The sequence below is a fragment of the Sceloporus occidentalis genome, unplaced genomic scaffold (assembly GCF_023333645.1).
Source record: "Sceloporus occidentalis isolate IW3139 unplaced genomic scaffold, rSceOcc1.0.p SCAF_1, whole genome shotgun sequence".
NCBI lineage: Eukaryota > Metazoa > Chordata > Lepidosauria > Squamata > Phrynosomatidae > Sceloporus > Sceloporus occidentalis.
The window spans coordinates 166,922,950-166,950,452 of record NW_028316981.1 but is presented as its reverse complement, the minus strand read 5'-3'; positions in this window follow the sequence as shown (position 1 = coordinate 166,950,452).

Sequence of the window (27,503 nt, the reverse complement as noted above, 5' to 3'; positions counted from 1 at the left end):
AGGAGTTACTGAAGCCATATATGACTAAACACTGATAGGATGATGCTCTAGCACCTAGAGCATTTTCTAATACTGCTCAATTATGGATGGCTTTAGAATGTCATGAGATTCATCTATCTTTAGCATTCCAAAGGCCAGATTACAGAACTAATGCAATTTGACACCACTTTAACACTCATGGCTCCATTCTATGGACTCCTGGGAATTGCAGTTTGCTATGGCACCAGATCTCTCCGACAGAGGCTATCTCACAAAATTACAAATCCCACAGCATTGAGCCATGGCAGTTAAAGTGGTGTCAAACTGTATTAATTCTGTAGTGTAGATGCAGCTTACAGTGAAAGGGAAGAGAGCAACCTATGTTTCACAATATAGAAGCAAATGAGACTGGTAACTGAATCTCTGTCTTCAAAACTGGGACAGCATCTTCTACTCTATCCAAGGGAAGCAGGCTAGCTTAGGTGGGTGTATAGGGCATGCTATGTGATGCACAGAGCTCTGTCCTCCTCTTCAGTCTTTACTCCCTATTCCAGTATCTGGTACTTGAGGTGGCAGTCTTACTCCGCCTAACAGCAGGGTCATCCAGCTATTGTACAAAATAAGTCAAAGACTGGCATAAGCAAGACACCACTCTGCGTTATTTGTAATTTACACTTAGAAATATTTGCCATTGAGAGCTCTGGAAACTTGGACAGGCTGAAAGAGCTATCCACAGGAGGTGTCATGCTATGTAACCTAAACAGTTTAGTCTTGCTACACCGCTATGAAGCATGGAGGATCATCTATTTTAGAAAGGGGGAATTTAAGGTAAAGGCCATCTCGCAATTTGATCCACACTACTACACCCTTTTTATTCAGGGAAGCCATTGCAGGAGAAAAGATAAGTCTCCTCTTTTCCTGCTAGAGGTACCACTTGCTTGTTTATTGAGTGTAAACTTTTTGAAGTTTTGAAATATCCATGTTATTTTAGACTACAGTTCCCAGAATCCCTAGCAGGTATTGTAATGCTTCCGAGTCTAGGTCAAACTATCCTTTTGCAGTAGAGAACAACTACTAAATTCAGCATGGCCTAATCCAGATCTTGAGGAAAGTCCAAACCCAGAAACTCAAGAATTCCCTAGCCAACACAGCCTCTTCTCCCAGAGAATGGTACACTCTCTCTCTCTCTCTGGCTTTGCTTCGCGAACAAAGATTCAGGAAGGACTCATCCCGCGCTTTGTACAAGCGTGTTGGTGACTAAAAAGGCCAATTCGGGATAAACAGGTCCGGTTGCAGAAAGCACAGCAGAAAGTCTCCTTGGGTGATGTTTCCAGGTTGCGGTTCTTTCTGCGTTGTCATTTCTCTTCGAGGCTCGTTCGGCATGAGCTTTCGAAGATGGCTGCAGAGTCATGGATAGTGTGTCTCCATGCCTCCCGATGCGAGGCCAGGGAGGACCATTGTTGGTGATCTATCTGGCCAAACCTGAGATGTTGTTTCAGGTAGTCCTTGTATCTCTTCTTTGGGGCGCCCCTCTTACGCTGACCCGTGGCGAGTTCACTGTAGAATACTATTTTGGGGAGGAGATGGTCCTTCATCCTAGAAACATGTTCTGCCCAGCGCAGCTGCGTCCTCAATAGCATGGCCTCAATGCTGGTGATCCCTGCTTGCTCGAGAACAGCAACATTTGTCACATAGTCAGTCCAGTGTATATTTAGAATTGTGCGTAAACAGCGCTGATGAAAGCGTTCAAGGAGTCGTAGTTGTTGGCGATAGGTGACCCATGTTTCAGACCCATAGAGGACTATAGACAGTACAATGGCTCTATACACACTGATTTTTGTGCTTCGCCTCAAGTGTTTGTTACTCCAGACTCTTTTGTGAAGCCTTCTGAATGCGCTATATGCCTTTGCCAGTCTGTGATCGATCTCTTTATCAATCTTGGCGTCTGAGGAGATGATGCTTCCAAGGTAGGTGAACTGCTGGATGGACCTAAGCACAGATGTGCCTACGGTGATGTGGGAATGGTAGTGTTCTTCCTGTGATGCTGGCTGGTAGAGAATTTACGTTTTCTTCAGACTGACTTCCAGCCCAAAGAGCTCTGCAGCTGTTGCAAAACAAGATGTGAGGCGCTGCAGAGCTGCTTCTGCATGGGCAACGAGGGCAGCATCGTCAGCAAAAAGTAGCTCACGGACTAGATAGTTTAGAGTCTTAGTGTGGGCCCTCAGGCGGCTTAAGTTAAACAGGCTACCATCAGTACGGTAGCGTACATAAATGCCGTCTTCTTCTTCGAGATCTGCCGTAGCCCTTTGGAGCATCATGCTGAAGAAGATTGTAAATAAAGTCGGAGCACTAAGGATAGGTGTCTCCTCGTCCTCCTCCTCCTCCTCCTCCTCTTCTTCTACTTGAAAAAAAACATACCCAGATTTACACATTTCTTCATAATTAAGATGGGGAAAACTTAAGAGACATCTTCTTTCAAAATGAATGTGAGAGAAATGGAAAGTAGCAAATACATGGATTCAGATCCAGGTCTTTGAGGTCAAAGTCTGCATGCCTTTAGACTGGTGTTAATGTTATCATGCAAGAGAGCCAGTGTGATGCAGTAGTTTGAGTGTTGGACTACAGCTTGATTCCCTGTTCGAGCACAGAACCCATTGGGTGACCTTGGGCAAGTCACATTCTTTCAGCCTCCGATGGCAATGGCAAACCCCCTCTGAAGAAGCTTGCCAAGAAAACCCTAAGACAGGTTCACCTTAAGGTTGTCATAAGTTATAAATGACATGGAATCACACAACAGCAGCAGCAGCAGCAACAACAACAGACTGCACTTTCTCAGAAGATATGCAAAGACAGCATTCTATTTAAGGATGTGCTGGTCTTGTGGCACTGATGTAGACCATTTGCAGAAGCTAAGGAGCACTGTCTCTATTGTCTAGATACTCTAAAGGAAACAGATCCTGTTTGTTCTTGAAAGGTAAGCAGGGTCACGCCTGGTTAGTACTTGGATAAGGGATTGCTAAGCAAGATCAGGTGTTGTTCAGAGAAAGGAACTAGCAAAATTGCCTCCAAGTATTCCTTGCCTAAGAAAACCATTTGAAATTTATGGGGTTGCCATAAGTCCACAGGCAACATGAAAGCACATACATACATAGGAGAAGTGTCTAGGAGGCTTGAGAATTGTGGTCAGTAACTTGAAGTGAAATATCATGTAGTGGGAGAGTACATAGCTATGTTGTCCATTGCACAATTGCACAATGTTAGAATAAGAGATAGATGAGAGAGAGAGAGATTATTAATGTTTTATACACACACACAAACACACACACACACCTATGCATAATGTAAGGAATCTGTACTGCAGTGTATCTATACTTTTGTCACTTTACATGCCAAAACCTGTGGGTGGCCTAAGTGCCCAGTTCACACCACAAATAGCTGCAGCTGTTGAATTAGAATACAGTGCAGAAGACAGAGATTGTTTCTTTTAGTATTTTTAAAGATCGGTGTTCACATATTTCTTTTATTTCTTCAAAAATGGGGAAGAAAACTTGAAATATTAAAAAAAATTAAATGGGGTGAAAGGAAAACAGCTGGCTGTCTCACACAAGGAAATTCACAGGCAAGGTAAGGATGAAGATATGGCCATCTAAACACAATTCTTGTTTCTCCATAAGATAAACCTGGCGTAAAAAACAGCCTCTTTTTTCCATTGTTGACACTATTATTATTATTATTATTATTATTTAGGTATTTATATCCCGCCCTTCAGCCCTAATGGCTCTCAGGGCGGCTTACAATTATTATTATTAATCAGACAGTTCCCTGCCCTCAGGCTTACAATCTAAAAGACATGAAACAAAAGGAGAAGAGAATGGTGGAGGGAAAGGGGATGAGGTCCAGTGGTTCTTCTCTCCCTCTGAGGCCTGGACCAAGGCAGATGGATTGGAGGGAGGGCTCTTCCTTCTTCCAGGCTAGTCCTGATGGAGCTGGACCGGCCTGGAGACCTCCCTCTCAGGCCGGCGGATGGCAGTTCTGGAGGGCGGAGTCTCCTTCCTCTCAGGCCGGCGGGTGGCATTTATGGAGGGCGGAGTGTCCTTCTTCTCAGGCCAGCGGATGGCAGTTATGGAGGGCGGAGTCTCCTTCCTCTCAGGCCGGCGGATGGCAGTTATGGAGGGCGGAGTCTCCTTCCTCTCAGGCCGGCGGGTGACACTAGGCAATACTCTATCTGCTGGTGAAGAACCTGTGAAGAGATTTCAATATGCAGGTTTGTTTACAAACATCAGCCCACTAAGCATGGCCAGTGATAAAGGGATTTGGGAAACTGTCATCCAAAACATTTTGAGGGCCAAAGGTTTCTTACCCTTAGATTGCATCTGCAAGGCAGAAATAATGCTGTTTAACAACACTTTAACTCTCATGATTCAATGCTAAGGAATTCTGGATTTGTAGTTTGTTGTGGTACCAGAGCCCTTTGACAGGGAAGGCTAAATATCTTACAAAACTACAAATTCCAGAATTCCATAGCATTGAGCCATGGCAGTGGTGTCAAACTGCATTATTTCTGCAACACAGATGCAGCCTTGATCTGCTAGCTTGTGAAGTCTGTATCCTCTGCCTGTATATGTTCAGGCGCTGCTGGAAGATGTCTCCTTATCTCCATCCCAATTAATAAGGACCAGTTTGTACAATCAGTACTCAAGTACTGTAGTGACTTTTATCAAGAGACAGAATCTAGTTGGGGACTTAGGTCTTCATAAGTGGACTTAGGTCTGCATGAATTACATTTGGGCAATCCCTTAATGTCCATGTTGAACACAGGGCTGCCATGATGTTACTATGTATGGGAGCCGGCAAAGTGACTGAGGTGCATTGGAACTGATGCGCAATGGGACCGACATGCATTGATCCTATTGTTCATTGGTCCCATTGTGCATCAGGACTCTGGCTAGGGAGTGTGATACTTACTGGTGGAGCCTAATGCACACTGAGGCACTCATGCTGGTGTCCCATTACACATTTTCACAATTCACTAAAATAGTTTATTAGTGTCTCTGCTATATAGTTATGTATATGTAAAGTTACATATGTAAAATGTAACAAGATTCCAGCCATTTTTCATGCAGTTTCAAGATGCAGATGGGGGCTTTCAATACATCCCTTTCCTCTTGACATCCTATTTATTTATATGAGGGGAATACTTTTTCATGTCAGAAGCAACAGGCATAAAATGCACCCTCCCCAAGCTTGCTATTTATTGCCTCTATAAAGCTGAGCTTTATAATGTGTTTGTGGTGTGTGTGATGGTTTGTGTATGTATGTGTGTGTGTGCAAACTAAAGGCAACACCAGGAATCTCAGAGTGCCCAGCATTCTGTCCCACATGTGGCTTGGCTTACTCTTTGCGGGAACCCAGGCCTGCTATGAAGGAAACTTCATTTCCTAGGTTTTGACCATTAGCTGCAAACATATCCCATTTTCAAAGTTTACTGGCCATCTGTGTGCTTTGGATTATGTTCATACCAAATTGTAGCTTTCTGGGTGGCCCAGGGGTATTTTAACTGTTCTGTGGGCAGACTTCTGGCCCACTGTTTTTATGGACAGACAAATTTCTCCCTTTCAGAGTTTTCTAACAATCAAGCGTCTTTGGGGTCAAGCAACAAATGATCTCCAATGTATCTCTGCATTTAATATCCCTCCCCCTCCCCAAAACAAATTGCAGCAGCTGGTGGGAGATGTCCCTCTCATTCTTGCGATAATAGCAGATATTGAGTTGATACCTCACCCTGAAAATTTTCCTCACACTGCAATTCTCCATTTAAAAGCCCCCCTCCCATTGTGACCAATAGGAGCAGGAAAAGGTGGACAGATAGGAAGATTCAGTGGGCCATCCATGTCACTGAGCCAGAGATTCCCCACTCCTGTCCTGCCTTCCATCCCTACTTTGCTGAAGCCATGCAGAAGATCTCTCCTCTGAAGCTGCTATTTACAATGGAAGAAAAGCCCAAATCAGTGCCCAAAATGGAGGGATTCCACCTCCAAATGGTCTTTAGTAGGGATGCCTAAAAAAATCTTTCTTCATGGATTTCATTACAAACTATCCCTATCCAGGTTTAAACTGTTGACCTTGCACTTCTCTAAATGTTAAAACACAATTCTCCTGGCTCATACAGAAAAGAAAATTAACTCCACCTAGATGTCAAGGTAAAATTTGGCTTATAAGAGGAAACCTTTTTGTTTTTAAACACTTCTGTTTTTCTAAAAAAAAAACTGGAGATATGTCTCCGCCGCCACCCTTTTAAAATTCTGCTATTGCTTAAGGGGTTTTTTTAATGATAAAGATGCTTATTTTGTTCCTTTATGACACAATTTTAGTTTTATTATTTAACATTCTGTCTTTATTGTTGTAATAGGATTTTATTTTCTGTTGTTTAATCCACTTGGCTGTTTTTTTCAAAAAGTATGGAGTATATGTAAATATTCACATGCAGAAAATAATTAAGAAAATGCAGGAGCCCAAATGTACTCTTGAATAGAAGGCGGCGCTTTGGGTATGATTTGGTAAGTGAAAAACATCAGAGTATCTTTTTTATTATTGTTCAAAACTGAGCTTTGAGAGTAAAATTACTTTTCTCAGTCTTTATGTGCATACTTTTATGATTTCTGAAACACTAGCAAATTGTACTATCTTGAGAAAGCGTCATTTCACTGTCTGCTTATACATGTGCTAAGATGAGGGGTGGGGGCTGCAAAGTATTTGTGGCATTGTTCATTCAGTAGGCTGTGCAGTGGGAATGGAAACACACAAATATCACAGTTTGAGAAAGTTAATTGGACTACAGCTCACAGAATCCCACAACTAGGATGGTCAGGGTTCACATGTGTCATGTTGTGGTTCATATACACCCCAACCCCGTGTGTGTGTGTGTGTGTGTGTGTGTGTGTGTGTGTGTATCTGGTGGTTGGAATCCTGTATCAGCTACATTTTTGGCCCAACTCTACAAAACCAGATGGAAATGCACTCCAATCCCTGATAGAATAGGCTTCCTAGTTACCTAGATTTACTCCCCAGCAGGTAAAGCCCAGTAAAGCAGGAGTGGGAGAGTTGTGACCACAGCAATAATGCCACAGTTGTGATTAAGTAGCAATCATGAATATGAAACAGCTACCTAGATTTACTCATTCATGACTATTTTGTATTCATAGTTGCTACTTAGCCATGATTGTGACAGTATTGCCATGATGATAATAATAATAATAATAATAATAATATTTTTACCCTGCTCCTCTGCACAACGCAACCAGGTGGCTTAACAACATTAAAACGTACAATCCATATCCACCCCCACCCCCCATAAAATACAATTAAACAATTTACCATTTAAAACATAGCTTAAAATAATAACACTGGCAAGCAGTGACTACAACAAGGAATCAGGGATGGATAGGTTTGGCTTACTTCTGGTGGCTGGGTATCTATTTAGGAGAGGCCTGCAGGAAGAGATCCATCTTAACAGCTTTTTAAAAAGCTGTTTAGAGTGGTAATGTGATGGATCTCATCTGGCAGGCCACTCCATAATCTGGGAGCAGTAGCAGAAAAAGGTCCTCTGGGCAGTTGCAGATAATCTAGTTTTTATTGGTTGCAACAGGTTCCTCCCAGAGGACCTGAGTGGATTGTACAGAAGGAGGTGGTCCTGAAGATAGATTGGACCCAAGCCATTTAGGTCTTTAAAAGTGATAACCAACACCTTGTACTGGGCCCAGAAACCGATAGGCAGCCAGTGAAGCGATCTTAAGATCGGTGTTATGTGATCTCTTCTTCTTGTACCCAAGACTCCAACTCCAACCCAAATCTACTTTGCTGCGCATAGGGTGAAGGAGGTCCATTGTGCCTGCAATCAGAGCATGGCTAAATGAGATTTCCATCAGGGCGAATGGGTGGGTCAGGCGAGGAGACAATACTTTGCCCTTCCAAATGAAAACTATTTTCCTTGTGGGGAAAGAAACTCTGCACATTGATGTTTTCGTTATTAGTTTTACATGTAAGATGTTTTAAATTGTGCATTAAATTGTTTTAACATGGTGCTTTTAACACAACGTCAGCATGGTGTAGTGGTTTAAGTGTTGGACTATGGAGACTAGAGTTTGATTTTCTGCTTGTCCATGAAACCCACTGGGTGACCTTCGGCAAGTCACATGCCCTCAGCTTCACAGGAAGGCAATGGCAAACCTCCCTCTGAACAAATCTTGCCAAGAAAAGCTCCTGAACACCTTAGGGCTGCCATAAGTTGGAAATGACTTGAAGGCACACAGCAAGAAAGAACAATTTTAACATTGGTCTAAAACACACTGTAGAAATAATCCAGTTTCAGACTGCTTTAATTGCCCTGGGTCAGTGCTGGGGAATCCTGTGAATTGTAGTTTATTGTGGCACCAGAGCTCTATGAGAGAGAAGGCTAAATGTCTTGCAAAACTGCATTCCCAGACTCCCTAGCAATAAGCCAAGTCAATTAAAGCTGCAGTGTGTTTTGGACCAGAATATTTTATTGAACCATTTTTAAAAAAATGTATAGTAAGATTTTAGTTAAATTATGTTTAATTGTAGGTCAGCTTGCATCCCAAGATGGAATAAAGGCAAGATGTAAAGTAGATAGATGATAGATAGATAGATAGATAGATAGATAGATAGATAGATAGATAGGCATACAGACAGACAGACAGGGCCACACTGTCTGAGAGGCCAGTAATTCAGTGAATGAAATGTGGTAACCCCAAAAGAAAAGCTCTGTTTGAGTTGGCATTAAGGAGAAAATAACAAGCCTTTGAAGGGTGTACTGGCCACAATATGTTTATTCTCTTACACAATAAAAATGGAGAGAGGGCATAGAAAGAATCAACAGTGGGCAGTAAACAGCTCAGATTTGCTAAAAGGGAGCTCTGAGTCCCTCAGTAGACTCCAAGGAGTATGTGTGTATACATATATACTCTCCCTCCCTCTCTCCCTCTTTCCCTTTTACAAAGGGCTGGAAAAATTTTATGACCAATAACAGTACCTGTAGTTATGCATATTAAGATAGCGATATCCTAATTGCAGGTGCCTGGGTGTAAGCCAGCTGCCTGTAGGGCTGAGAAAATAATGTTCCTTTGCGACGAGCACTAAACAATTGGCTCAGGTCCTATCTCTCTACATTATTGATATGTTGCTCTCTGTCTCTTTTCCTCTGGCATGAGTTACAATGAGCAATAAAAAGGAAGGAAAAAGAAATTGGTACACAGCAGAGTTATCAATGCCAGTCAGCCTGACGAATACAAGAACCCTGCCTATTAACAGCCAGAGAAAGCGGTTTTCTTTGCTCCCCTTAGAACAGGCCTCAGAGTATAGGCAGCTGCCTGGAAGAAGTAAATTTTCTTTCTGAAAGTGTGCAGAAGTGTGGTCTAGTGGTTAGACCAGCAAAGCAGTGCATGCATAGCCCTAGTCCTATTCATTGTATAAGAAGATAAACCTTGTGGTATGCTCTGAAAGGGGTTTTTCTACCTCCCAGACTTCAAAACAGCATTATTCAATAGGAGGAATAAATGATTCTGTAATACCAGGACTCCCAGGTCTATTTTGTGGTCAGAGCAAGGAAGCGGGAGCTGCGACGGTTAGAGTACCGTTGGCGGAAACACCTTCGCTTAGACGACAAGACTCTCCTAGCCCAACTGTTAGAGGACTACAGAGAGGCGATACGAGCAGCAAAGAACTCGTTCTATGGTGCTCGTATCGCGTCCGCGGAGTCGCATCCAGCAGAGTTGTTCAGGGTAGTCAGGGAGCTAACTCAGCTCCCTCCTGCCCTGAACCAGATCCTTGAACCTTCTAAGGCCTGCTGCGACCAATTTAACAACTTCTTCGTGGATAAAACTTCTCGGATAAGCGAAGATCTTAACGCCGACATTCAGGCAGAACCTCGGGTAGAGGCATCCAGGGCCTCCGTGGACCTTATTAAACTGGATCGGTTTGAGTTGGTAAGTACCAATGATGTGGACAAGATCCTCGGAAGTGTTCGGAAGACAACCTGCTCTCTCGATCCCTGTCCCTCGTGGCTAGCAGCCCAGGGGGGTCCGGCTGTAACTTTATTGTTGCGCCGGATTATTAATACATCTCTGAGGGAAGGGCAATTTCCAACTGATCTTAAATTGGCCATAGTAAAACCTTTATTGAAAAAGCCCTCCCTCGACCCCCTGGTGTATAATAATTATCAGCCAGTATCACTGCTGCCATTTCTGGGGAAGGTGATCGAGAGGGCGGTTGCAATCCAGCTTCAGGGGGTCTTGGATGAAACGGATTATCTGGACCCATTTCAAACTGGCTTTCGGGCGGGTTACGGGGTTGAGACGGCCATGGTCGCCTTGGTCGATGATCTCCGTCTGGGCATCGACAGGGGAAGCGTGTCCCTGTTGGTGCTCTTGGACATCTCAGCGGCTTTCGATACCATAGACCATGGTATCCTTCTGGGGCGCCTGGCAGAGGTGGGAATCGGGGGCACTGCGCTCCAGTGGTTCCGGTCCTACCTCTCCGGGAGGTCCCAGATGGTGCAGCTGGGAGACGTGTGCTCCGATGAGAGGGCCCTTAAAACTGGGGTCCCTCAAGGAGCCATTCTGTCTCCCATGCTATTTAACATTTACATGAAACCGCTGGGAGAGATCATCCGGAGACATGGGGCGCGGGGTTATCAGTACGCTGATGACACCCAAATAATTTTCTCTAAGTCTCCGACTGATGCAGTTACTGAGGATGGCGTCTCTCCTCTCGTGGCCTGTCTGGAGTCAGTAATGGGCTGGATGAGGGAAAACCGACTCAAGCTCAATCCAGAGAAAACGGAGGTACTCGTGATAGGTTCCCCTGGTCCAGGAATGGCGGTGGTTCCACCTGTCCTGAACGGGGTCACGCTCCCTGTGAAGGACTCCGTGCGCAGTCTGGGGGTGCTTCTTGACTCGTCCCTTCGCCTGACTGCTCAGGTGAATGCGACGGTCAAGAGCACCTGTCATCAGCTTCGGCTTATTCGCCAGCTGCGCCCATACCTGGCCCAGAGGGACCTTGAAACGGTGGTACACGCCCTGGTAACCTCGAGACTGGATTTCTGCAATGTACTCTACATGGGGCAACCCTTATACCAAACCCGGAAGCTTCAAATGGTGCAGAACATGGCAGCCAGGCTGGTCACTGGTACGTCCAGGGCCAGCCATATAACACCGGTATTAAAAGATCTCCATTGGCTGCCCATTCGCTTCCGGGCGCAATATAAGGTGTTGGTGATGACCTATAAAGCCCTAAATGGCTTGGGCCCAGGATACCTGAAGGACCGCCTCTCCCCATACATTCCGCCCCGCATCCTCAGAACATCTGGGCAGCAATTACTTAGGGTTCCCGGGGCGAGATTGGCCTCCACCACCAGGAGGACATTTTCCATCGCCGCCCCGGCCCTTTGGAACATGCTGCCCATAGAGCTCCGCTCAGCTACCTCCCTGGCCCAATTCAGACGGGACCTAAAGACCTTTCTGTTCCGGACCGCATTCCCTGAATAAGGTCCTATAAGCTTCCTCCGCCGCACCGGCAATGGGACTGGCTAACCCTGGGGCCTTTTGTTTTTATGTTTTTGTAATTGTGTTATGCTTTTATTGTTATTATTACATTGTATTGTATTTTAAATTGCTGTAAACCGCCCTGATCTGAAGGAAGGGCGGTATACAAATAAAAACTTTATTATTTATTATTATTAGAGTTGCTTCACATTTTAAGGATTTTTCTATAGGGAAATTGTTCCCCCAAGCCCCAATATGTGGGTTACATTACAAGTCCTACATACACACTTTGATTGACAACATGTACATGCTGCATGAATGTATATGTCGATGCATCACACAATCAGATCAACAGATGGGTTTCAGGCTGTTTACTATGTGAAGCAACGATTCAGGTTTATTGTTAAGCTATAACAAACAAAAGGCAAAAAGGAATAAAGGAGGCAAATTGAAAATTTTAAAAAACTGAATAAAAACACAGACATAACTGGGTGTATGTCGTGCCTTTTAACCATCTGTGTCTGTCTCTTGATCTGCTTCTGTGTCTCTATTTTTTTTTACACTGAGATGGAACTCATGCAATTCAGCTACTCCAGATGTTATTGGACTGTGTGTCCCAGCATTCTTCGCCATTTTCTATACTGGTTACAGCTGATTGGAGCTGCAATCCGGGGGCTACATGATTCATCCCACAGCTCTACCCCACCCCCACATATTTTGTGTAGGTTTTATGTACAGTACTATGGTTGAGTAGGTATCTCAGGTACCATAGGCTTTTGTAGACCTCTCCCTCCATGGCTGGAGAGAAATAGCCTTACAGAAACAACAGTAAGGCTGAATCTGCACTGCAGAAATAATGCAGTTTAACACTGCTTCAAGTGCCATGGTTCAATGCTATGGAATTCATAGTTCTGTGAGATATTTAGCTTTCTCTGTCAGAGACCTCCGTGATCACAATAAACTACAGATACTAGGGTTCCATAGGATGTAGCCAAGGGAGTTAAAGCCGTGTCAAACGACATTATTTCTGCACTGCCAATTCAGCCTAAGGCCCCATTGTTGCACCTTTGCCATTGGGGATCTCAGGGGAAAAAGAGGGTTTGGGGGACAAAGAAGATTCAGAGTCCTCCCACTCTTCAAAATGTTTCCAGAATGGAGGGAAAGCAGTTCTTCAGCTTGGTGCTAGCAAAAGCAAACTACTGAGACAAGGACACACTTGTCCTTATATTTTACCTTGGGTTATCAGCCCTCCAGATCTCTATTTTCTTATGAAGCAGGCATTGACCCTGCTCACACAAGGGCTGAAGGGCTGTACAGTGGACTCATGAATCAGAATTTGGAAAGTGATTGGATTTAGACTACGGACTTTATCGCACTCACAATTTTCAACGTTTTGGGGACGGAAGGAGGATGCTCGTGTGCGCGCGCGTCCTGCAAAAAACGGAATTTATCGCACACGAAGACGTCCTCCAAGAGGCCCCGTTCTTCCCCCGGCGCGCACACGAGCGTCCTCCTTCCATCCCCAAAACATTGAAAATTGTGAGTGCGATAAGGTCCTATAACTCCCAGAATTTTCCAGACGACATGCCATTCAACATGCAGCACAATCAGTTAGCATCTCTGTATCCTGATACTTTTGCTACAGAGTCCACCTAGGATCTTTTTTTAAAAAAAGAAAGGCCTGTATGCCAAAATATTAAAAACATATTTTTGGGTGACACAGGGTGCATGGCCATTTACCTAAACCTGTACCTTCCCCACTGAAGCTTTCATTGCTTTTATTTTCTGCTCTATCCATTAATCTCAATAAGTCTCTCCCACCCACCTCCTTCGCTCTTTGACAAGCTGAACTGGAAAGGTCTCCACCTTTTTATAGTGCAATAAAACACATACAATGAATAGGATTACTGTAGATTGACCAGACATAAAGGCCTGTTGCTTCCGGAATTGAGGCTGCATGGTCTAGCAGCAGTGGAATATTAGAGAAGGGAAGAAAATGCAGCTGTCTCTTCTCCCAAAAGACACTGCAGTAGCTGCTGCACGATTTTGCAGCCCTTTACAATTCTGGAAGTTTTGGAAGAGTGAACATGGTTTTGACATGCAAATTCAAAACCCCAGAATTGTTACCTTCAGTACACACACACACACACACATACACACTTGCATGTACACACGTATACATAGGCTTTCTTCTAATATGAATTTCAGGTAATTTTATTTAGATACTAGTTGACATGGGTACAAAACACACTGCAGAAATAATCCAGTTTGGGACTGCTTTAACTGCTCTGTCTCAATGCTAGGGAATTATGGAAACTGTAGTTTTGCTAGACATTTAGCCTTCTCTGCCAGAGAGCTCTGGTGCTACAATAAACTACAATTCCCAGAATTCCCTAGCACTGAGCCAGGGCAATTAAAGAGGTCTCAATTCAAACTCAATTATTTCTGAAGTGTGTTTTGGAGCTTAGTTGGGTTTCCAGCCATGAACAATACCAGACAAAATGGTTAGCTTTCATGTCTATAGGACAGTGAATCTACCACAGTTTTAAGTATGAACTTGCATTATCTGAGGTACTGAACTCTACCACCAAAACAGGTTCTGCGCCTTTGAAATCTGGACTGAAACACTGAGTGGCGTCATGGTCTCAATGACATGGAAGCTACCAGCCCTGACTGAATAATATCTCACAACATTAACAAGGATCTCTTCCAGACAGTAGCTCCTAATGTGCTTCTCCCCAGACATATTCTGCAACCCTGTCCATCATCCCCATGACCATACAAGGATGATGAGGTCTGCAATTCAACACAACCAGAGGGCATCATATTAGCAAAAGATGCCTTAAGATAATATAAATATGCCTAGGAGCTTGGCCTTCCCACATCAGACGGCTCTACTTTCCTGATACAGTTTATAGAATTTGTTACAGAATCTGAAAATAGAATGCAAATAATAGTGACATGACCATATGTTGAATATGTTAGCATTTCACATATTACAGAAGTTCTCCCTCAGGAATCGGGAATCAGTGACCCTTCATGTCTCACTGGAATTCAATTTCCATCAGTCCTAGCTGGCACAATCAATGGTCAAGCATGGCTGGAACTGTAGTTCAGTACTGCAGATTTTTTTTTAAAGGGTTCCATTTAAAGCAAAAGCCATAGTTTTATTTATTTATTTTTAAATTTATTTGCTATTTTCACACCTGTTTTCAAGCCTTTCAAGCTGTTCGCTCTTTTTAAAATGGCTTTATTTACATGATTGTTAATAAAATACCACTTCCGATACCAGCAGAACAGGCTCAGAATAACTAATCAAGCTAGGTTAACTCTTGAACAGCTCCAAGAAAGTAGACCATACATTAAGATACTTTTTGAAGCGAAACTTTGTTTTCATTTTTGTTTTTGTGGTCACCTATACAAGGATATAGTCGGAGAATTTTTGGTCTTGGGCTGTTTGGTTTTTGAAAGACAGATTAATTAATTTTAATTAACTGAAATCTATATTAGCCTGTAGTACCGTCTTCAGTAACTAGGTGGCAAGTATCTGCAATCACCAGAGACTAATCTGCAGTCAAGACTGGTATATTAATTTCTCCAGATGTCTTCTAATTAGTTCAGTTTGGATAGAGAGGCAGTTGTGGAGGGGGGCAGGGACGTAGCCAAGGGGGTTGTTCTTGGGGTCCGGACCCCCCCTTCCATTAGTTAAAATGAATGGTGTGTGCTGCTGTGCCGCCGCACCCAAGCCCCATTATAATGGTGGCACTTAGTCTGGACCCCCCCTCCCAAAATCCTGGCTATGTCCCTGGGGGGGGGGGGGGATATGTTGACTGTGACAGACCTTAATATGTTTTCCAAAGTCTTTCAAAAATAAATAAATAAGGCGAAACAAAGAAAGTACTGGTGCCTAACAGAACATAGAGTAAGCAGAGAGAAAGTCTGGACAAACGTGCCCCTGCGCTGGTCAAATTCAACGGGAACAGGTGCCTCTGGAGCTTTGAAAGCTTGCAACATTTATAATGGTCATTTTTGGTTGGTCCAATAAAGATATAACTGTTTTGTGGATTTTGGATGATTATTTACCTTGTTAGTCATTTGTTTCTTCTAGGCTCTGCCCTCACCATCAGACTGATGGGAAGACCAGTCCAATAACATCTGGAGGACCACACATTGCCCACCCTCGGCTAGATTGTGGTCACAGCATAGTTTACTGGAGTGTTGCATTCAAGAGGCTGTTTCCTCCTGGTTTGAGGACTGCTAAGTCTGAACAACTTATTTGTATTCACATTAGCTTGTCCATCTCTCCAGCCAGGGAAAAAAGTAATAACAACACTTTGTTATCTTAACACTCGTAGCTCCTGCAGGCCACAATGTCCCCGTGGCAGGCCTGATTTTCAAGGGTCGTTTTAATAGCATATGGTTAGTGTGTTACCTTTTATGTACATATTAATAAGGATGGATGGGTAGATAGAGAAAATAAAGAACAAGGCTTTAAATCTTTGCAAGACACGTTGCTGGGCAGCTCGTTGAAATGTTGTAACCATCGTATTCGTTCTTCATAATTTGTAATTACTTTTTTTTACAGCACCAGCCATAACTCTGTCGATCATGTTAGTAATAACATGTAGACAGTGGGTCTTTGCTTAGTGTGTGAATGAAAGGGAATAAACTGTGAAAACAAATAGTTTGTCTTCCGAGATGTTAGGGTGCAGTTAAAACATTACTTCTAGCCATCTCAGTAATTAGTCCTGCTCTATATGGATATATATATGGAAAAATGCTCAGCCTCATTGCCTCACTTGCTGACTCTTGCTGAAATGTCAAAACTATTTAGGATATTAAGTACGCATTTATAGGTAGATTTACCAATGAGTATATAGCTCTCTTTTTCTCTACTTTTTCTCTACAAGGCAACCTTGTAAGCCAAGTTAGGTTGTGTGTGAGAGAGTGAGGAAATTCAAAATCACTTTTGAATAGGGAGTTCTTGAGTCTGCCCAATAGTTTCAGTAAATGAATTTTACCATTTTTTTAAAAAAAGTATTTTTAAAAAATTGTAGGTATGTGTGTGTATGTTGTTTCAAGTCATTTGCAATTTAAAGTGACCATATCGTGGGATTTTCTTGTCAAGATTTGTTCAGAGGAGGTTTGATATTGCCTTCCCCTGAGACTGAGAGCATGTCACTTGCCCAAGATCACTGAGTAGATTTTCATGGCCAAATTGGGAATCGTACCCTGGTCTCCGGCGTCATAGACCAACACTCAAATCGCTATGCCATGCTTTTTTCACTATATCTAATGGTAGATCACAGCACAGGTAAACCAGAATTTGGAAGATTTGCCTTTTTGGAGTACAGTTACCAAAATCCCCAGCCAACATGGCCAGGTTTGGGGGAAAGGGTTATAGTCTAAAAAAGTAACTTTTTCCAGCTTTGCTGCCACCACTCCTGATGCATCAAGCACAATTGAGAAACCCCTACAAGTAGGGACCATTGATTTGATACACATTTCATCCAGAATTCCTCAATTTTGAGAAAAAAATGGAAAAGAAGGCTCCCCTCCACCCCACAACTCTGTCTCAAAACAAAGGATTAAGTGAATCCCAGAATTGCCGTAACAATGCTCCTAGACTAGTTAAAAAGCTGATATTGGCATCTTAGCAGCCAAGGATAACCTAATGACTAGCAAAATATAAAAATGGGATATTTGTTTTACTTATTTCTAGATTTTATATCTCACACCTTCAGTGCCATTTAGCATTCCCAGGGCAACGACTTACAAGTAAATATGAATTTTAATACAGTGCGCCAACGTCATACGTAGATTTTGGCATCTAATAAACATTACTAGAGCCATAACATTTTCCCCATGATAAAGTCCAACAATCTTATTTAGAGAAAACTCTGCCACACATGGCATAGAACACTCAGTCCATTTGGATATTTGTCCATTGATATGTTTGAACAACCTCTGTAGCCCATGGAGGAAAGAGGTGCATTTACAGCCAAGAATGTGAGGCTGAAAACTGGACAGGGTTATGGAATGTCCCCTTTCACACATTTAGAACATGCCTATATTTGATGAAGAGGACATTATATTTCCTGCATGTGCTATATGCATAAACTGATAACACAATCCCATATGTGTCTACCTAGTAGGAAAACCCCTTACGTACAATGGAAGTACAGTACACCATACGTGGCTTTAAGCATACATTGAAGCTGTGTGGCAATCAAGCAAATAGTGTGCGCATCTGTGCCGCACATCGTGAGTATGTGCCCCATTGTTTGCGATGGGGCATGAGCATAAGTGGGATTTCCCTTACATGGGGGGAGGGTCCAGAACAGATCCCCCGTGAAAAGGAAGGGCCCACTGTAACTCCAAGTAAATATGAATAGGACAGTTTTAGGTCAACAACCTGTTCTTGGCCTAAAATGATGTTTACTTATGCAGCATTAGCTTTCCAGGTGATGTGTTAGTGGCTGTTTTCATGTGGCCATTATGGGAGATGTTCTCATTCACACAGGGTACTCAGGATTAAGTCCATGTGCCAGCCCAGCCTTGAAGCCAGTCTATTGCACTGTCGGTGAATGGGGAATTGCATCTCTCCTATTGGAATCATGTAAAAAGTCAAACTATCTTATGGAAGCATGGAAAACTCAAAAATCATGATGCCAGCATAATGGCCCAAAAGGACTCTGGCCTTAGTTTTGCAAGTGATGACCCAATACTTGGTTGTTATGGCAAAGAGAATGTTGTTTGTTGCTATTGTGTGCCTTCAACTCGTTTGAAGCCTACAGTGACCCCAGGGCAAACCTATCATGGGTTTTTCTTAGCCAGTTTCTTCAGAGGGGGGTTGCCATTTCCATCCTCTGAGACTGTGACTTGCTCAAGGTCATCTAATCAATTTACTTGCTCGAGCCAGGATTCAAATCCTGATCTCCAGAGTCGTAGTCCAACACTCAAACCAATGTACTGCACTGGCTTCTAAGAGAGCTTGGAAAGCTTAATTTGTGGAGAAGTGCGTCCCATAATTCCTCAGCCAGCCTGCTTACTAGGAATCATTGCAGACATATGATTTTAATTGTTCTGTTGTAAAGTATAATTCTAATTTTATGGAATGGTGGTTATATTACTCCCCATACATACACCCATACATAAACCCTTGATAAAAACAGAAGCCACACACACCCTAACCACACTGTTCCCTGGGATTTGTGGTCTCTCTACAATTAGGAAACACCTGTGTACAGCAACTGCGTTTTGTCCAAATAAAGAAAAACATGAAGGATTTCCCTTACATGCTTCCGGCCTTCCCAACTAAGGCTGCATGGTCACTGCAGAAATCATGCAGTTTGATTTAACTGCCATGGCTCAATGCTATGGAATTCTGGGATTTGTAGTTTTGTGAGCTATTCAGACTTCTCTGTCAGCATGCACTGTTGCCACAACAAACTACACACCCCAGGATTGCATAGGATGTGGCCATGACAGTTAAGGTAGCATCAAACTGCATTAATGCTGCAGTGTGAAAGGCATGTGCAAGGGACCCTGCCATTAATTTCAATCAGACAAAAGCAGGGCTCTTCATCCTTCCACTCTTCGTACTTTAGTGTCTCTTGCTCTACCCATTGGGAAGAATGATGGTGCTATAGGTGCTATAGGGAATGTCCCCTGGGCCAAGGACATAAACAAGTAAAAGGAGTAGCCTGATGGTGCCTGTTATTTCCTCAGAAACCTCTGCAGACAAAATGAAGAACCTCTTTGGGGTCATATTCTACCTGAAAGCCAGAAGTTCCCTTTCCATAATCTACAATCTAGAGGTACATGGCTCATCTTAACATGTTCTGAACATTAACATGGGAGACGTCCAAAAAGATTCTAAAGGCAAAATCGCAAGGAAGGGAATTGGTGAGAGTGGGGGAAAGGGTACTTTGGCTCCTTCTTTAGATAGTGAGGTTTCTTTCTGTGATTAGTTAAAATGAAGGCAGCTGGGGGCAGAGGAAGAGAATTGGAATGGGAGAACCCACAGTGACTTGTCAAAACAAACTTTTTAAAAGCTTGGAAAAAACATAATCTGTTCTCTTGGCTTAGGCAATGGAAGGCAGTTTTGCCTTTCTTGGCTGAGAAGTGGAAGCTCTGAGATGAAATGTGTTTTTTATTTTTCACTCTTTGAAAGACATGTTAAAAGGCTGAAGAAGAACAGGGAAGGCATTGCCCCTGAGAGAGGAAGCCAAATAACATAATGCCTCATAAAATGAGTATTTTTGGAAAGTGCTCTTAGTCGATAATATTGGAATGCACCTTTTTTGGTTTTTGTTTTGTTTTTGTTTTTCAGACAAAAATGGAATTGCACATCGATCGCCACCACCACCATCACTTTTTGCCAGACCTGAGAGTCTAGATCAACCATGTGAAGCAAAGAAGACTCTGGAGTTGATGAGAGCTTCCTTGTGCCACATCTGGAACCATCTGCTACAATTGTCATCTCAAGTGGATGCAACGGCCAGGAGTGCTTGGTAGCAACTTTGGTTGATATGCCAACTGCATCCCTACCTGGACCAAAAGGACCTGGAAGCAGTGGTACACGCACTGCTAATCTCTCGTCTTGATTTCTGTAATGCGCTGTACATGGGGCTGCCCTTGTACCAAGTTCGGAAGCTTCAACTGGTTCAAAATGCGGCAGCCAGATCGGTCACTGGTTTGTCCAGGTTTGACCATATAACACCTGTCCTAAAATCTCTTCACTGGCTGCTGATTAGCTTCTGGGCACAATACAAGGTGTTAGTTATTACCTTTAAAGCCCTACGTGGCTTGGGCCCAAGTTACTTGCGGGAACGCCTCTCCCTACACAATCCACCCTGCACTCTTAGAATAACTGGGAAGAATGTGTTAGTACATCAGTCAACTAGGCTCATATTGACTTACCAGAGAGCCTTCACAGCAGCTGCTCTGAAATTGTGGAACGGTCTTCCAGAAGAGATCCGTCTTGTTACCTCCTTGGAGGCGTTTAAGAGGGCACTTAAGATGGATCTCTTCCAGCGAGCTTACCCACCTGACCTTATGTAAGAGACACCTTCAGACCATTCTATGAATCTACTGCATTACCACTTGACAATGATTTAGCTTTTAAGATTAATTGTATTTCTATTGATGTATTTTTATATGTATTTTATTACTGATGTATGTGTTTTAGTGGACTGTAATCCTACCTCAATCCATCTGGGAGGGGCGGGAAAATATAAATAAATTATTATTATATTATTACTATTAAATTCCAGTGTTGTTGAGGTTGCTTCTGTGCTTTTATAGAATGGACAGTGCAATCAATGCCAGTGAAGAATATCTATAGCTTTCAGTGAAATTTGGACACTTTAAAAGGGTCACGTGTTCAGGAAAAAATGTGTAGGGCAGTTCAATGGATGCAAATAGAAAGACACAACAATCTAAGGTGCAGTCCTGGGGCCCTTTCACACTACACAATTGCAGCACAGTGGCCTGTTACAGACTGCCAAAATAAAGCTGCTTCAGGTCTCTTTGGAGGTATGTTGTTTAAATGATGCATGGGTCCTAAGAGTCCGGAGGTCGTGCCAAAGCCACACTCCATTCCTAAGTACTGGAGTGCAGCTTTGGTGCAGCTTCTGGATTCTTAGGATGCATGCATCATTCAAATAGCATACCTCCAAAGAGACCCGAAGCAGCTTTATTTTGGCAGTCTGTAACAGGCCTATGATTCCAATCCAATGTTCATGGCTGCCTCCTGTGCAGTCCTGGGGTTTGTAGTTTTGCTCACTGGACTAGATGAGCCCTAAGCTGAGAAATCTAAAGGTCTGGCCCTCACCTGCCAGTCCCTTGATTCAAATGATGCTGCTGTGGCAGTTGAAGTGGAATCATAGTGCTATAAATGTACAGTGTGAAAGGGCCTTGGTGAAGACCACACAGTGCAATGTGAATGCTGAATGTGAAACTGATACACACAATATGAACTCTAGATGAGAGTGCTGAGATCGGTTGAAATGACAGGTTTTTCACTGCCCTAGGACATTTTGCTTGCTTGAGGCACAGGAGCAAATGCACCCTCCCAAACTCACCATGGAGAGTATTACACAAAGCCAGTCAAGTGAATGTTGTCTGTGAGGCAATAAACAAAATAAATCCTATAAAACTCCTCTTCCCCAAGCAAGAGTAATAAAGATTTTTTTTTTTTTAAATTAAATTGTTGCCCTTTCACACAGTGCTTCCTAGGCCATTCAGGCAGTGATTATGCTCAGGGTTTTAGTCTAAATTTTGAAGGAACTTTGGGAGATAAGGTTCAGCACAATAGAAAATGCATTGAAGGTCTGGACAAAAGACCAGACTGAACCCATTGATGTAGAAGCCATCAGCCACTATTTCCTTCTTGTTACCTGAAATCTGCTGGCTGAAGGAGCTGACTCCACATCTCTAGTAGCTCCATTAAAGTTTAAAGAAAATCCCAGAATGGCCCCATCATCCCACTAACATGAATGCCGCAAACCAGCTTCCTACAGAAGTCAACAAGGTGTCTCAAGGTACACTACACAGCATGTAGTGTGGAAAGGCCCTAAGACTGCCCCCTAAATTGCTTTATCTTTCCATTTGCATCCATAGACTTGCCCAACACTTCTTCTGAACAAGTTATCCTTTTAAAGTGTCAGAATTTCACTGAAAGCTATAGATATTCTTCATTGGTGTTGATTGCACAGCCCATTCTATAAGTGGGCTATTGTTTTATAGAATCATAGAATCATTGAATAATAGAGTTGGAAGAGACCACAAAGACCATTCTGTCCAACCCCCTGCCATGCAGGAACTCTCAATCAAAGCATCCCTGACAGATGGCCATCCAAGGAAGGGGACTCCACCACTCTCCGAGGAAGAGTGTTCCACTGTTGAACAGCCCTTACTGTCAGGAGGTTCCTCCTAATGTTGAGGTGGAATCTCTTTTCCTGGAGCTTGCATCCATTGTTTCAGGTCCTAGTCTCTGGAGCAGCAGAAAACAAGCTTGCTCCCTCCTCAATATGACATCCCTTCAAATATTTAAACAGGGCTATCATATCACCCCTTAACTTTCTCTTCTCCAGGCTAAACATCCCCGGCTCCCTAAGTTGTTCTTCATAGTGCATGGTTTCTAGACCCTTCACCATTTTAATCGCCCTCCTTTGGACACACTCCGGTTTCTCAACATCCTTTTTAAATTGTGGTGCCGAGAACTGGACACAATATGCTATTGTTCTCTAGTTCTGTGACATTATTATTATTATTATTATTATTATTAGCTTACAACAAATTAAAAACATATAATCAAAACTCCACAAAAAAGTACAAACATTAAAACAAAGATGTCGACTTCCGGTTGTGATGGCGCCTCGTTAAGACTGACACCGAGGGTGCTGCGGAGAAGTCTCGGCCAAAACGGAGCCCCGGACACAGAAAGAAATTTCTGAAAGTCCGGGAAATTCCCTTGACTGTCAAGGGAATCAGAGGGGGCTCGACGCAAGACCCAATCTGCTTATGGTGTGAGTCATATCTCAGAGTAAGTCCGACCGCTAAGTGGAAAGGACGGAAGAAACCATAACCGGGGTCTGTAGAGCAAACCACGCTAGTTTTGTGCAAGAAGCGACTTGTTCGCACAGGGTCGTCACCAACTTTTGACTGCTCTTTTATAAAGGATAAAATATAACTTTAAGGCAATCAAAGTACTGTCTAGTAACAACTTTGGAGACCGCATTGGATCAGAAATAAAGGAGAAGAAAGTTCCTAGTAATATTAAGTTACTAATATCGTCTTGACAAAAGAGAAGCTATCCAGTTGTATAAGGGATTTTATTCCCGAAACTCGTTGTGTTCCCCTTTGTGGAGAAGTGACTAGTTGGACACTTACATGGCTTAATAATTATTTTCCATGGACTTGAATTCGTTTTGTACAATGGGGAAGAAATAGAGGCGGAATATAAAGAGTTAACGTTCTAACCTTGAATATTGAACACTCACCTGGAGACGCCGGGAAGAGAAGCGGGGGAGAGGCATTGTTGGTGAGTCTTGGAGCGGCGACGAGGGAGTTTCACGACGGGAGGGGCGAGGAAGGAGCGAGCGGAAGGAGCGGTTTTAGGAGATATCATAGAGAAAAGACTTAGAGAGTCGACGGAAGTTCTGTTGGAGGACTGAGGGAGAAACAGAGACGACGGGGATCAGAGCGGCAACGGAAGAAGGAAGGACAAACGGAAGTGTGGCAAGTTAGAATAATAGAGCGACGAATCCTAGACTGCCGGAAGAGGGACCGTTGGAGGACTAAATAAAAGAAATAAACGCGGAAGAAAGAGCGACGGAGGAAGAAGGTCATAGGAAGGGAGAACTACCATCGAGGTACGGACATAAAGAGAGAGTCGACGAAAGAAGGTCTAAAGGGGCTTCAAGACTGAAATCCGGGTGTAAATGGGAAAATAGAATTAAGAAAGGGATCTGATACCATAATTCTTATTTTAATATAACGAATTACTGCCTATATTAAGGTCATATAATAGGCTGAGAATTAAGAATTGGGAAGTATTGTAAAAGGTAACGAAAAGATAAAAGGAAGCAGGTAATAGGGAGACAATAAGCGTGTAGAGATAAAGTGGTAAGATAGTTAGATAAAGAGTAGGAAGGATTGGAAAAGACCTATTATAGAAGAGGACAGGAATTATTTTATAAGATAAGCGGAAGTAGGAAAGAGATAAGGAGAAACTTTTCGATAAGTTTAAACAAGGTTTTTTTTTAGTAAAAAACAATAATACAAAGACACTAGTGCACCATTATTGTATAGAGATAGTTAAAAAAGAATTAAAATATTTGAGTATACTTAAGAAGGAAATTGTGTAAAACATAAGTGAATGGTGTCTAAATTATAAGAATACTCAGGAAGTGGAATAGATAATAGAGACAAACTGTTGTGAGTGCTGTTAGTTGATACTGTTGATATTGTTGTCAATTTCATTTTATATATTCATATTTCCTCTCTATTCTCACTCAAAACTATAAATTCTGGGTGGTAGTGGGCTGTATCCTTTTTATATTTGAGGTAAAACAAGGAGGTTTAAGGAATATTATGAATACCAGACAACAAACACAAAAAGCAAGTCAACTGATACAGAGTCAAAGAAAACTATCTACGGACAAATTTCAAACTCCAGAAATGAGTCAGCTTCTTTTGGAAAAAATAGACAACTTGTCAACTAATTTATCAGCCAGTCTGACCAAGGAGATGAACAATTTTAAAAAGGAAATTAAACAAGAGATACGCTCAGATCTAAGGGAAATAAATCATAAAGTGGACACTTTGATTTCGGACAATCAAAAAATCAAGCAGAGGATTGAAGTGGTGGAAGTCAGAGCTGAAAAATTAGAAACGGACTACGCTAAACTGCTGAGTAGAAGAGAAGATGAATTGGATGAAAAAGCTGTTTGGGAACAAAAATTAAGAGAAAAATGTGTAAAAATTAGAGGACTCCCAGAGGAACAAAATGAAGATCTGGCAGAAAAATTAATAAAAGAAATCGCTAACTTCTTGAAGAAGGATCCAATTTTTTTTGAGGATGAGATAGATAAAATCTATCGTATCAACTCATTTGTGGCTAGACAAAAAGGTCTGCCTAGGGACGTGGCATTGTATTTTGTGAGAAAAAGGGTCAGGGATCAATTTCTGGCCTTGCATAACAGCACTCCGTTTACTGTCAACAATCAAGAACTGAAAATTTTGAAGGATGTCCCGGGAAGGCTGTTGAAAAAAAGAAAGGAATATACTCCCCTGACCTCGTTCCTCAGAAAAGAAAATACCCCGTACCGCTGGGAAACACCAGAGGGTTTGACCTTCTGGTGGAATCATAAGAGAGTCAAAATAGTAACTCCAGAACAGGCAAAGGCTTTTCTGAGGAAAGCGACTGAGAAAAAGAGGGAAACAAAAGGAAGTGGAGAAGCGAACAGCCTAGTAGTTGATCTGAGACAAAATGAAGAAGATGATGAAGAAGTAGATGAAGAAGAAAATCAGATCTTGATACCAGGAAACCTTTCCCAGCAGGAGATAGATATACAAGAACTCAATTCTGAAGAAGAAAGGATTAGAAGAGAGGAGAAGAGAGAAGAGAATTCGAGACTTTACTGACAAAGACGAAGATCTGCAGATTTTCTAAAAATTTTGCAATACTATACCATTGCCTTTTTTTATTCTTAAATTCAATAAAAAGCACTGACTTAAATTCATATTAAAACTTGACTCTCTGTTATTGTTTGAAAGATACAGAGTAAACATGGCTAACCAACTAAAACTACTATCATGCAACGTACAAGGTTTAAACACACCTCAAAAGAGAAAAAAAATTTGTCATTATCTGCAAAAACTTCATCTAGACGTGATATGTCTCCAAGAAACCAGAATTAGACAAAAAGATAAAAAACATCTAAGATTTCCCAAATTAGGTCAAGAATTTATTTCGGCATCGCAATCTAAAAAAAGGGGGGTAGCTATATATGTAAACACTAAATATGAAGCAAAAGAAATCAATAATGATCCAGAAGGCCACTACTTAATAGTGGAATTAAATTGTAGAGCTCAAAAATTCTTGATAGTTGGAGTATATGGACCATTGGAAAATAAAAACAAATTTTATAGTAAATTAAAAAAGAAAATATTAAATTTGGATTATGATTCCCTAATTATGTTAGGGGACTGGAACGGGGTAATTGACCCCGAGATAGATAAATTTTCTGAAAAAAAATTTAAGAAACAACAAGGAAAATTACCTAAAGAATTTTTTGAGATGATGAGCATGGCGGTAATGGAGGATGCATGGAGATGTAAGAATGGCTCAAGCAAGGATTTCACCTTTTTTTCCAACCCACATAAATCTTGGTCACGTATCGATATGATTTTAGTCTCTTCGCACTTGATTTCAAAAGTAAATAAAGCTACAATCCTTCCAAGGATCTGGTCTGATCATAATCCAGTACAGATTAATTTAACAATAGGCAATAGGGAATATTATTGGAAATTAAATGATATTTTGTTAAAAGATGAAGAATTGGTTAAACAACTAAAAGAAAATATTCAAAATTATTTCAAAGATAACTTGGACAAGGGAACAAATTTGCAAATGGTTTGGGATGCGCATAAAGCGGTAATAAGGGGGTGGGCTATCAAGAAATCATCAGAAATCAAAAAGAAAAGAAATGAAAAATTGGATAATTTAAATAAGGAATTGGAAAGTAAAGAAATTAAATTAAAAGCAAAACCAAACGATCTTAAGATTCTGTCCGAGATAAGATTTTTACAATCTCAAATTTCGAACCTGTTGGTGGAACAAATGGAAAAGAAAATTAAATTTACTAAACAAAAATTTTTTGAATTCGCGAATAAACCGGGTAAATTGTTGGCTTACCAAATTAAAAAAGAGAAAGCAAAACGCACCATATCAATGTTAAAAGAAGATGGGAAAGTTATAGTAAACCAGAATCAAATTAAGGAATGTTTTCAGAAATATTATAAAGAACTCTTTAAGAAACCAATAGTTAAAGGGAATAAAATAGAAAATTTTATAAACTCACTGCAATTGGTAAAAATTTCGGAAGAACAAAAGAATATATTAAATTCAGAGATTACTGCTTTAGAAGTAACCCAAGCCATACAAAAAAGTAAAAATGGGAAAACCCCAGGCCCTGATGGTTTTATTAATGAATATTATAAAACCTGTGAAGATAGTATTAAGGAACATTTGGTAAAGGTAATGAATGAGGGGCTAAAAGGTAAAATTCCCTCAACATGGACACAATCTACAACCATTTTAATCCCGAAAGAAGGTAAAGACTTAACCACTCCAAAAAATTACAGACCAATAGCGTTATTAAACTCGGACTATAAATTATTTGTCTCAATTCTAGCGGAGAGATTAAAAAAAATATTGATAAATTGGATTCATAC